The sequence below is a fragment of the Triticum urartu genome, chromosome 6 (assembly GCF_003073215.2).
Source record: "Triticum urartu cultivar G1812 chromosome 6, Tu2.1, whole genome shotgun sequence".
Taxonomy (NCBI): domain Eukaryota; kingdom Viridiplantae; phylum Streptophyta; class Magnoliopsida; order Poales; family Poaceae; genus Triticum; species Triticum urartu.
In genome coordinates this window covers 123,103,741-123,115,491 of record NC_053027.1, presented here as the reverse complement: position 1 = coordinate 123,115,491, position 11,751 = coordinate 123,103,741, and positions in this window count along the sequence as shown.

The window sequence follows — 11,751 nt, the reverse complement described above, 5'->3', positions numbered from 1 at the left end:
TCCAAAAGAGTGGGTACATCACTAGTTAAAGTTTTGACCTCTCCAAACCCACTTTTATCAATTTTTTCAACAAGATTTTCTCCCTCCAAATTATCGGGATGCCTTCTAACTAAAGTTGACTCTTCTTCAATACCTTTATCATAAATTAATTTTACTAAACAAAGAATCAATAAAAGAAACACCAATCATTTTAAGATCTTCTTCATTTTTATGAAAGCAATCACTAGAAAATGCTATTTCTAAAAATTCTCTTTTAGCTCTAAGCATAGCGGTTATTTTCTTACTTTCATCCATAGAAACATATAAAGCTTTAATTGATGCTTCAACTTTAGGCACAAAAAATTTCAACTTGAGATTTTCTACGTCGTGAGAAATTCTATCAATGCTTCTATACATAATTTTTTGAGCATTGATAAATTCTTTAATATTATTCTCAAGATCAAAGGTGTTCCTATTATTATTATAAGAAGGATTACCATAGGAATTACCATAATTATTAGAGGAATTTCCTGGAAAGGCCTAGGATTAAAATTACCTCTATAAGCATTATTATTGAAATTGTTTCGCGAGACAAAATTCACATCTACGGAATCACTATTTTTCTCAATCAAAGTAGACAAAGGCACATCATTAAGATCAAGAGGAGCACTTTTATTAGAAACCAACTTCATAAGAGCATCAACTTTTTCACTCAAAGAATTTATTTCTTCAACCGAATTAACTTTTTTACTAGTAGGAGCCTTTTCGGTATGCCATTGTGAATAGTTTGCCATAATATTATCAAGCAATTTAATAGCTTCACCCAGAGTAATTTCCATAAAAGTACCACCCGCAGCGGAATCTAAAAGATTTCTAGAAACAAAGTTCAATCCCGCATAAAAAATTGTATGATCATCCAAAGGTTTAAACCATGAATAGGACAATTTCTTAGCATCAATTTCATTCTTTCCCAAGATTGTGCAACATGTTCATTCCCAAGTTGCTTAAAATTCATGATTTGAGTCCTAAGGGAAATAATTTTCGTGGGCGGAAAATACTTAGTAATAAAAGCATCCTTGCACTTATCCCAAGAATCGATGCTATTGGAGGCAAAGAACAAAACCAGATTTTTGCATGATCTCCCAAAGAAAACGGGAATAATTACAACTTCACAATATCATTGTCCGCACCTTTTTCTATTGCATATCGCATAATTCCACGAATGTGTTAAGATGGGACACGACATCCTCATTAGGAGTGTCGGAAAATTGATCTTCCATAACGAGATTCAACAAAGCGGCATTAATATGACAAGACTCTGCACTAGTGGCGGGAGGAGCAATCGGAGTGCTAATGAAATCATTATTATTGGTATTGGTAAAATCACACCGCTCGGTATTTTCTTGAGACATTGCAACTACGCAAACAAGAACACAAGCAAAAACAGATCTGACGAGAAAATGGCGAACGAAAAAGAGGACGAATAAAATGGCAAATTTTTGTGAAGTGGGGGAGATGAAAACGAGAGGCAACTGGCAAATAATGTAAATTGCAAGGAGATGAGATTTGTGATTAGGAACCTGGTAGATGTTAATGATGTCTCCCCAGCAACGGCGCCAGAAATTCCTTTTGATGCGGCTTGAATTATGTCGGTATTTCCCCAAAGAGGAAGGGATGATGCAGCACAACCACGGTAGGTATTTCCCTCAGTGCTGAGACCAAGGTTGTAGAACTAGTAGGGGAACCACACAACACTATGTAAATGGTACCTGGACACAAAGAACAATTACTTGCAACCCAACGTGTAAGAGGGGTTGTCAATCCCTCCCAGGTAAAAAGATAGATAAATTTGTAGTAGATTGGATAAATAGATCTCGCGAAAACACGAAATAAAATAGATAAAAAACAATTGCAGCAAGGTATTTTTGGGTTTTTGGATTAATATATCTGAAAATAGAAATAGATCTCGAAGGCAAATATGATAAAGAAGAGACCCAGGGGCCGTAGATTTCACTAGTGGCTTCTCTCGAGAAAAATAGCATACGACGGGTAAAAAAATACTGTTGGGAAATTGATAGAACTTCAAATATGTCGGTGTACAAAAGTAGGGCCTCTCCTTTGCACCCCTGGTACTTGTGCATGGGCAGGCAGAGCCGCACATGCGGCCGCACTGAGCATGGCAGAGGAGGGAAGCCAGAGCACAAGACAACCGAAGCAACGCCAAGACCAGAGACACAAAGAGCAAGGGAGCGAAGTGGACTCCCCCGGCAAGAGCCTTGCCGGGGCAGCCTCCGCAGCCCCGGCAAGAGCATTGCCGGGGCAACTTGCCCAATGCCAGCAGAGCACGCCGCCCTTGAGCCAAGGGGTTCCAACGCCATTAACTACATTGGAACCAAGGCTCAGGAGGCACCTCCATGGTGGCATGCAGATCTTTGTGGAGATCATAAATACACAAGATCAGATGAGGACCAGAAGACGACAATGCTTGGCAAGATTCTTGCTAAGGAAATCCACGAGACCCCCGGCAAGATCCTTGCCGGGAACGACCGCGGTGCCACGGCAAGACCCTTGCCGGGCCCCCGGCAAGACCCTTGCCGAGGACATCTATGGGGCCGCAGCCAGGCCCACGTCTGCCAAGACTCCACCGCCGCTCCCATGCAGCAGCTAGCTCAACCAGCTGGGCAGGCATCTGCGTGGTAGCGTGCGGCCTCCAAACCCACTCAGCAAGCACCTGCGTGGTGGCATGCAGATCTTCGTGAAGACTCCGCCACCACGCCAGCCCAGCAGCCAGCCAACGTGGCGCTACAACGCCTCGTCAGCTCGGACGCGCGTCAGAGCCAGGCGAGGCGGCGACAGCTGGGACGAGCTCCCTTGCTATCCCCGATAAAGCAAGAGGGGCATGTCGGCAGCGCATTAAATGCGTTTGTCCGACGGTGCCAGAGGATAGACTCAGCCGCGATACACCTTTCCACCTCCTGTGTGCCACTGTGGCGACCCCTTTTTTGGCTATAAACGGAGGCCCGAGGCATACTGGAGGGGGATTTGGATCTTTGGAACTAGACACACACCGTAGCTAGTTCAAAAACTCAAGAACAATCAAATATACATCAAAGCAGGACTAGGGTATTATGCGTCTCCGTAGCCCGAACCTGGGTAAACGATCCTTGTGCTGACCACCAGACCTGCTCTTTGCACAACCCCGTGCCCGCCAACCATAGAAGGGATCCCAGTGATTCCGTAGGTGCCGTTTCCACCGACATCTCTAGTGCGCCAGGTAGGGGGACGCAGTTGTGGAAATCTGGTCTGGTTGAAGCAGCGGCTTCATCATGGTCGTCACTCCAAGGAAGAAGACGACCGAACAAGAGGCATCCTCGGTGGATGCAGTGAATGCTCACGCAGCGGCAGAAAAGCTAAGTCATGCAAAACTTTGAGCAATATCTTTTTATATATAAGGTTATCGTCCTCGATGATCTTGCCCTATGTATGGAAAACCTGCTGATACGTCTCTGTCGTATCTACTTTTCCAAACACTTTTGCCCTTGTTTTGGACTCTAACTTGCATGATTTGAATGGAACTAACCCGGACTGACGGTGTTTTCAGCATAATTGCCATGGTGTTATTTTTGTGCAGAAATAAAAGTTCTCGGAATGACCTGAAAATCAACGAAGAATTATTTTGGAATATATAAAAAATATTGGAAGAAAGATCCATGTCAGGGGGCCCACACCCTGTCCACGAGTGGCCCCCTGACGCTCCACCGACGTCAACCTTGACTCCATATATTCACTTTCGGGGAGAAAAAACCCAGAGAGAAGGATTCACCACGTTTTACGATACGGAGCCGCCGCCAAGCCCTAAACTCTCTCGGGAGGGCTGATTTGGAGTCCGTTCGGGGCTCCGGAGAGGGGAATCCGTCGCCATCATCATCATCATCAACCTTCATCCATCACCAATTTCATGATGCTCACCGTTGTGCGTGAGTAATTCCATCGTAGGCTTGCTGGACGGTGATGAGTTGGATGAGATTTATCTTGTAATCGAGTTAGTTTTGTTAAGGTTTGATCCCTAGTATCCACTATGTTCTGAGATTGATGTTGCTATGACTTTGCTATGCTTAATACTTGTCACTAGGGCCCGAGTGCCATGATTTCAGATCTGAACCTATTATGTTTTCATCAATATATGAGAGTTTTGGATCCTATCTTGCAAGTCTATAGTCACCTATTATGTGTTATGATCCGTTAACACCGAAGTGACAATAATCGGGATACTTACCGGTGATGACCGTAGTTTGAGGAGTTCATGTATTCACTGTGTGTTAATGCTTTGGTCTGGTACTCTATTAAAAGGAGGCCTTAATATCCCTTAGTTTCCAATAGGACCCCGCTGCCACGGGAGGGTAGGACAAAAGATGTCATGCAAGTTCTTTTCCATAAGCATGTATGACTATATTCGGAATACATGCCTACATTACATTGATGAACTGGAGCTAGTTCTGTGTCACCCTAGGTTATGACTGTTACATGATCGATCGCATCCAGCATAATTCTCCATCACCGATCCAATGTCTATGAGCTTTTCCTATATTGTTCGTCGCTTATTTACTTTTCTGCTGCCACTGTTACAATCACTACAAAACCCAAAACTATTACTTTTGCTACCATTACCTTTTGCCACCTGTTACCACTACTATCATATTACTTTGCTACTAAATACCTTGCTGCAGATATTAAGTTTCCAGGTGTGGTTGAATTGACAACTCATCTGCTAATACTTGAGAATATTCTTTGGCTCCCCTTGTATCGAATCAACAAATTTGGGTTGAATACTCTACCCTCAAAAACTGTTGCGATCCCCAATACTTGTGGGTTATCAAGACTATTTTCTGGCGCCGTTGCCGGGGATCATAGCTCTATTCTTTGAGTCACTTGGGATTTATATCTGCTTATCATTATGAAGAATTTGAAAGATCAAAGAACCAAGATTTTTCTCTCAACTACGAGGGGGGGGGGGGGTAAGGAACTGCCATCTAGATCTGCACTTGATTCACCTTCTGTTTTGAGTAAGCTTGCGACACCTAAGCCTGCTTCTGCTATTAATTCTGATATGTCGCATGTTATTGATGATGCCACTTCTGCTATGCATGATACTTATGATGAAACTACTTCTATGCTTGATACTACTGTGCCACTTGGTGAATTTCTTGATGAACAACTTGCTAGGGCTAGAGAGAATGAAATTATTGAAACTGATAATATTGATGAAAGTGATTATGAAGATTCTCCCCCTAGATATGAATTGCCTATTGTTCCTGAGGGTTATGTTATGGATGAAGAAACTGCTAGAGACTTTCTTGCCTGCAATGATAGAAGTGATCTTAAAAAATTATTAGCTAAGCTGAAAGAAAAATCTCTGAATGCTAGAATGAAATATGATCCTGCTTATGCTACTTCACCTATCTTTATTACTGATAAGGATTATGGTTTCTCTGTCGATCCTGAGTTAATTACTTTGGTTGAATCTGATCCTTTCTATGGCTATGAATCTAAAACTGTTTGGTACATCTTACTAAATTAAATGATATAGCTACCCTATTTACTAATGATGAGAAAACTCGCTACTATTATATCCTTAAATTATTTCCGTTCTCATTAAAGGGTGATGCTAAGATATGGTTTAATTCTCTTGATCCTGGTTGTGTGCGTAGTTCCCAGGATATGATTTATTACTTCTCTGCTAAATATTTCCCCGCTCATAGGAAACAAGCTGCCTTAAGGGAAATATATAATTTTGTGCAAATTAAAGAAGAGACTCTCCCACAAGCTTGCGGGAGGCTTCTCCGATTACTTTGTTGTTAGATTTGCAACTAGAGGAGGTAAAGTGACTCAGGAACCTCTGTATCCTGAGGGTCATCCTAAGAGAATTGAGAAAGATTCTCAGAGAATTAATATTGATGCACCTAGTCCTTCTAAAAGGAAGAAAAAGAAAAATGATAGGACTTTGCATGCTTCTAGTGAACCTATTATTGACACACCTGAGAATCCCAATAATATTTCTATCTCCGATGCTGAAACACAATCTGGTAATGAACATGAACCTAGTGATAATGTTAATAATGATGTTCATGTTGATGCTCAACCTAGCAATGACAATGATGTAGAGATTGAACCTGCTATTGATCTTGATAACCCACAATCAAAGAATCAACGTTATGATAAGAGAGACTTTGCTGCTAGGAAGCACGGTAAAGAAAGAGAACCATGGATTCAGAAACCCATGCCTTCTCCTCTAAACCATCGAAGAAAAAGGATGATGAGGATTTTGAGTGCTTTGTTGAAATGATTAGACCTATCTTTTTGCGTATGCGTTTGACTGATATGCTTAAAATGAACCCTTATGCTAAATATATGAAAGATATTGTTACAAATAAGAGAAAGATACTGGAAGCTGAAATTTCCACCATGCTTTCTAATTATACTTTTAAGGGTGGAATACCAAAGAAACTTGGAGATACAGGAGTACCAACTATACCATGCTCCATTAAAAGAAACTATGTTAAAACTGCTTTATGTGATCTTGGAGCCGGTGTTAGTGTTATGCCTCTCTCTTTATATCGTAGACTTGATTTGAATAAGTTGAAACCTACTGAAATATCTTTGCAAATGGCTGATAAATCAACTGCTATACCTGTCGGTATTTGTGAGGATGTGTCTTTTGTGGTTGCAAACGTTACTATTGTAACGGACTTTGTTATTCTTGATATTCCCAAGGATGATAGTATGTCTATTATTCTTGGAAGACCCTTTTTGAATACTGTAGGGGCTGTTATTGATTGCGCCAAAGGCAACATCATGTTAATGGTAATGAGCATACGATACACTTTCCGAGGAAACAACCTCAAGTCCACAGTATCAATTCTATTGGAAAAATTCAACAATTACTATTGGAGGTTTTGAATTTCCTCTTCCTACTGTCAAGAAGAAATATGATATTCTTATTGTTGGGGACATGCATATCCCCGTTGAGGTAACCTGGTGTTATTAAAAAATTCTCCGGTTTCATGCATTTCGGAATGAGTTTGTTAACAAGACCTGATCTACCTTGTTAGTGGATTCCTTTTGATGAGCATGAGACAGATGAATTTAGAAAACACAACTCTCTGTACCCTCTTTTTACTTCATGTTATTTATATTAAATAAAGCAAAATAGTAATTTCTGTCTGTTTTCTGAATTATCCATGCAATAAAAAATACCTCGAAAATAAAAGTTTTCCAAATGCCCTGAAAATTAAATATGATTTTTTCTAGAATATTTGAGAATATCTGGCACTGAGAACACAGCAAGGGGAGCAAGCACCTGGCCACGAGGGTCCAGGGCGCACCCCTACCTCGTGGGCCCATGGTGGCTCCCCTCTAGTTATTCCAGCTACCACACACTCCTTCCTCCCAAAAAAATCACTAGCCAGCTCAACCCCGAGTTCAAGCTCATCTTGCTGCCATTTTTGATCTCCTAGCTCAAATCTCCATTCACAAAACTGCTTTGGGGGATTGTTCCTTGGTATGTGACTCCTCCAATGGTCCAATTAGTTTTTGTTCTAGTGCTTTATTCATTGCAAATTTTTGCTGCTTAGGTGACCATGTTCTTGAGCTTGCATGCCAAATTTATATGGTCAAAAGTAGTTTTAATGCATGATATTGCCTCTAGGCACTTGTAGGAGTAGTTGCTATCAATTTTGTTGAGTTTGGTTCACTTTTATTTTGAGTTACTAAAAATTTCAGAAATTTTTTAGAGGAAGAAATATGTTTAGGAAAATGTACCAAGGTGGTTCTTCAAGGAAGCAAGGACCTAGACCCGCAATACGCGATGTGGACGAGGAACCACCAAGGGATGCTCAAGTGCGGCCTTGTGAATGGCTGTCAGAGGACTTCATGGTTCGAGCAGGAATTAAGGAGGAACTTGATGCATATGTGCGCAATGCCGATCTTGAGAGCTTCGAGGCAGATAAGTGCCGTCAATACCTCTATTTAACTGATTCATTCGTGAGAAGGTTTAAATTTTCATCATCACGCAATTCTCAAACTGCCCCGTTTGATCTTTATGATAAATCTTATACCATGGACTTAGAAGATTTTAACACTGCTTGTAAACTCCCATAGTGGGGTAATGTTAGTGAACCTCGCAAATCTGAATTTAGAGATTTTCTTTCTAGTATTACAGTGGGGGAATCTAGAGATGTAACACAAGCCACCATAGGGAGCATTCATTTTCCTGCTATACATTATTTTGCTCTCTTCATAGGAAGGTGCATAAATGGTAAAGATGAAGCATGTCACATGTGTGTACCTGATCTTAGCGTTCTCAGGAGCGCTGTTTTAGGAGATAAACAATACAACTTGGGGGCTATTGTTGCATGTAGGTTGCATAATAATCGTATTCATGGAGATTTCTTTGGTGGAATTTATGCAACTTGTATAGCTAACTTTCTTGAGATACCCATACGTGGAGATGATATTGAGTTGCCTCCTTCTTATCTAGATTATGATGCTATGGTTCGTCATCAGTTTGCTGAGAGGAACGATCAGTTCCTCTAGTACCGACTAATCTTTGACAGACGACGCACCTATCACGTCGCTCTTCCTGCTCCTACTTTCTTTGACTTTCAAGCAAAGGGGAGATATGTTATAACCAGGGAGGAGGCGACCGAGTACGAGCGGAAACAGCTCGCCTCCAAGCTGCAACTCATCAGGCAATTGCCGCTGCATCTCAGTACGACCCCAGCTACAACTTTGGATATCCGCCAGGCCAGCTGTGGCCATAGACCAACTTAGGCCAAAAGCTTAAGCTTGGGGGAGTACGTATTTCCCACCGACATTACATTCATGTTCACACACTCATGCTAGTTGTTGGTGCTCATAATTTTTCATTGTATCATCCATGCTAGTTTATTTCCCTTTTTATGCTTTCTTCTTGTGTGTTTGATAAACCTTAAGAAAAGCAAAAAAAATAGTTATAGCTTTTTAGTTAGTTTACTTTCCATGCCTGTAGTAGTAGTAATTAAAAAGAAAACCCAAAAAGATTTCTCGTTCTTCTTTTGCTTGTTGGGAGCTTTCCCATGTAAATAGTTTTATTTCTTTTCTTGTTCTTTGGGGGTCGAGAGGAGAAGACCATAATGAAAATGTTGAGTGGCTCTCATATGCATTATTGTTGATCTAACAAAGAGCCCATATTACCTTGTCTTCTCTCTTGAATTGAATGCTTGTAGATTCTAGCTTAGTCCAATGCACATGCACTATTATTATTATCCACACTATTCGGTCGTGCAAGTGAAAGGCAATAATGATGGTTATATGATGAACTTATTGAGATGAGAAAAGCTAGTATGAACTCGACCTCTCTTGTTTTTGTAAATATGATTAGTTCATCGTTCCTGATTCAGCCTATTATGAATAAACATGTTTGCAATGACAATTAGAGATCATAGTTGCTTATGCCACTCTTAATTAGCTAGGAGCTTATAATGGTTTACCTTGCGTGCCAACATGCTATTAAAATGGTTGTGATGTGGTATGATAGGGTGGTATCCTCTTTTGAACGATTCGAGTGGCTTGACTTGGCACATGTTCACGCATGTAGTTGAAACAAAATCAACATAGCATCTAAGCTATTTATGTTCATGGTGCATTATATCCTACTCATGCTTGCATTCGGTGTTGATTAATTTTAATGCATGTTCATGACTGTTGTCGCTCTCTAGTTGGTCGCTTCCCAGTCTTTTTCTAGCCTTCACTTGTACTAAGCGGGAATACTTCTTGTGCATCCAACTCCATAAACCCTAAAGTCGTTCCATATGAGTCCACCATACCTACCTATATACGGTATCTACCTACTGTCCCAAGTAAATTTGTATGTGCCAAACTCTAAACCTTCAAATAAACATTCTGTTTTGTATGCTCGAACAGCTCATGTATCAACTAGGGCTGTCTGTATCTTCCATGCTAGGCGGGTTATTCTCAAGAGGAGTGGACTCCGCTCCTCACTCACGAGAAAATGGCTGGTCACCGGGATGCCCAGTCCCATGCTTTATGCAAATCAAATCAAAATAACTACAAATAAAACTCCCCCGGGACTCTTGTTAGTTGGAGGCACTCGTTGTTTCGAGCAAGCCATGGATTGATGCTTGTTGGTGGAGGGGGAGTATAAACTTTACCATTCTGTTTGGGAACCGCCTATAATGTGTGTAGCATGGAAGATATCGAGATCTCTCGGTTGTTATGTTGACAATGAAAGTATACCGCTCAAAATATTATTCATGTCTATTTCAAAACCGAGCTCTGGCACCTCTACAAATCCCTGCTTCCCTCTGCGAAGGGCCTATACATTCACTTTTATGTTGAGACATCATCCTCTTATTAAAAAGCACCAGTTGGCGAGCACCTCTGTCATTTGCATCCATTACTTTTAGTTTACATTGAGTATGACTTGACTGGATCTCTTTTACCATGAATTACAATGTCTAGTCAGTCCTTGATCTTTAAAGGTGCTCTGCATTTATGTTTTGCGGTCTCAGAAAGGGCTAGCGAGATACCATCTTGTTATATCAAATTATGATTGTTTTGAGAAAGTGTTGTCATCCAAGATTTATTATTATTGCTCGCTAGTTGATTACGTCATTGATATGAGTAAACATGAGACCTAAGTGTTATTGTGAATATGGTTAGTTCATAATCTTTGCTGAAAATCTGAATGCTAGTTTTACATATTTACAACAACAAGAGCAAACAGAGTTTGTAAAAGTTTTTCTTTATCACTTTCAGTTTATCAACTGAATTGCTTGAGGACAAGCAAATGTTTAAGCTTGGGGGAGTTGATACGTCTCCGTCGTATCTACTTTTCCAAACACTTTTGCCCTTGTTTTGGACTCTAACTTGCATGATTTGAATGGAACTAACCCGGACTGATGCAGTTTTCAGCAGAATTGCCATGGTGTTATTTTTGTGCAGAAATAAAAGTTCTCGAAATGACCTGAAAATCAACGGAGAATTATTTTGGAATATATAAAAAATACTAGAAGAAAGATCCACGTCAGGGGGCCCACACCCTGTCCACGAGGGTGGGGAGCACCCTACCCCCGTCGTCGGCCCCCTGATGCTCCACCGACCTCAACCTTGACTCCATATATTCACTTTCGGGGAGAAAAAACCAGAGAGAAGGATTCATTGCGTTTTACGATACGGAGCCGCCGCCAAGCCCTAAACTCTCTCGGGAGGGCTGATCTGGAGTCCGTTCGGGGCTCCGGAGAGGGGAATCTGTCGCCATCGTCATCATCAACCATCCTCCATCACCAATTTCATGATGCTCACCGCCGTGCGTGAGTAATTCCATCGTAGGCTTGCTGGACGGTGATGGGTTGGATGGGATTTATCATGTAATCGAGTTAGTTTTGTTAGGGTTTGATCCCTAGTATCCACTATGTTTTGAGATTGATGTTGCTATGAATTTGCTATGCTTAATGCTTGTCACTAGGGCCCGAGTGCCATGATTTCAGATCTGAACCTATTATGTTTTCATCAATATATGAGAGTTCTTGATCCTATCTTGCAAGTCTATAGTCACCTATTATGTGTTATGGTCCGTTAACCCCGAAGTGACAATAATCATGAGACTTACCGGTGATGACCGTAGTTTGAGGAGTTCATGTATTCACTATGTGTTAATGCTTTGGTCCGGTACTCTATTAAAAGGAGGCCTTAATATCCCTTAGTTTCCAATAG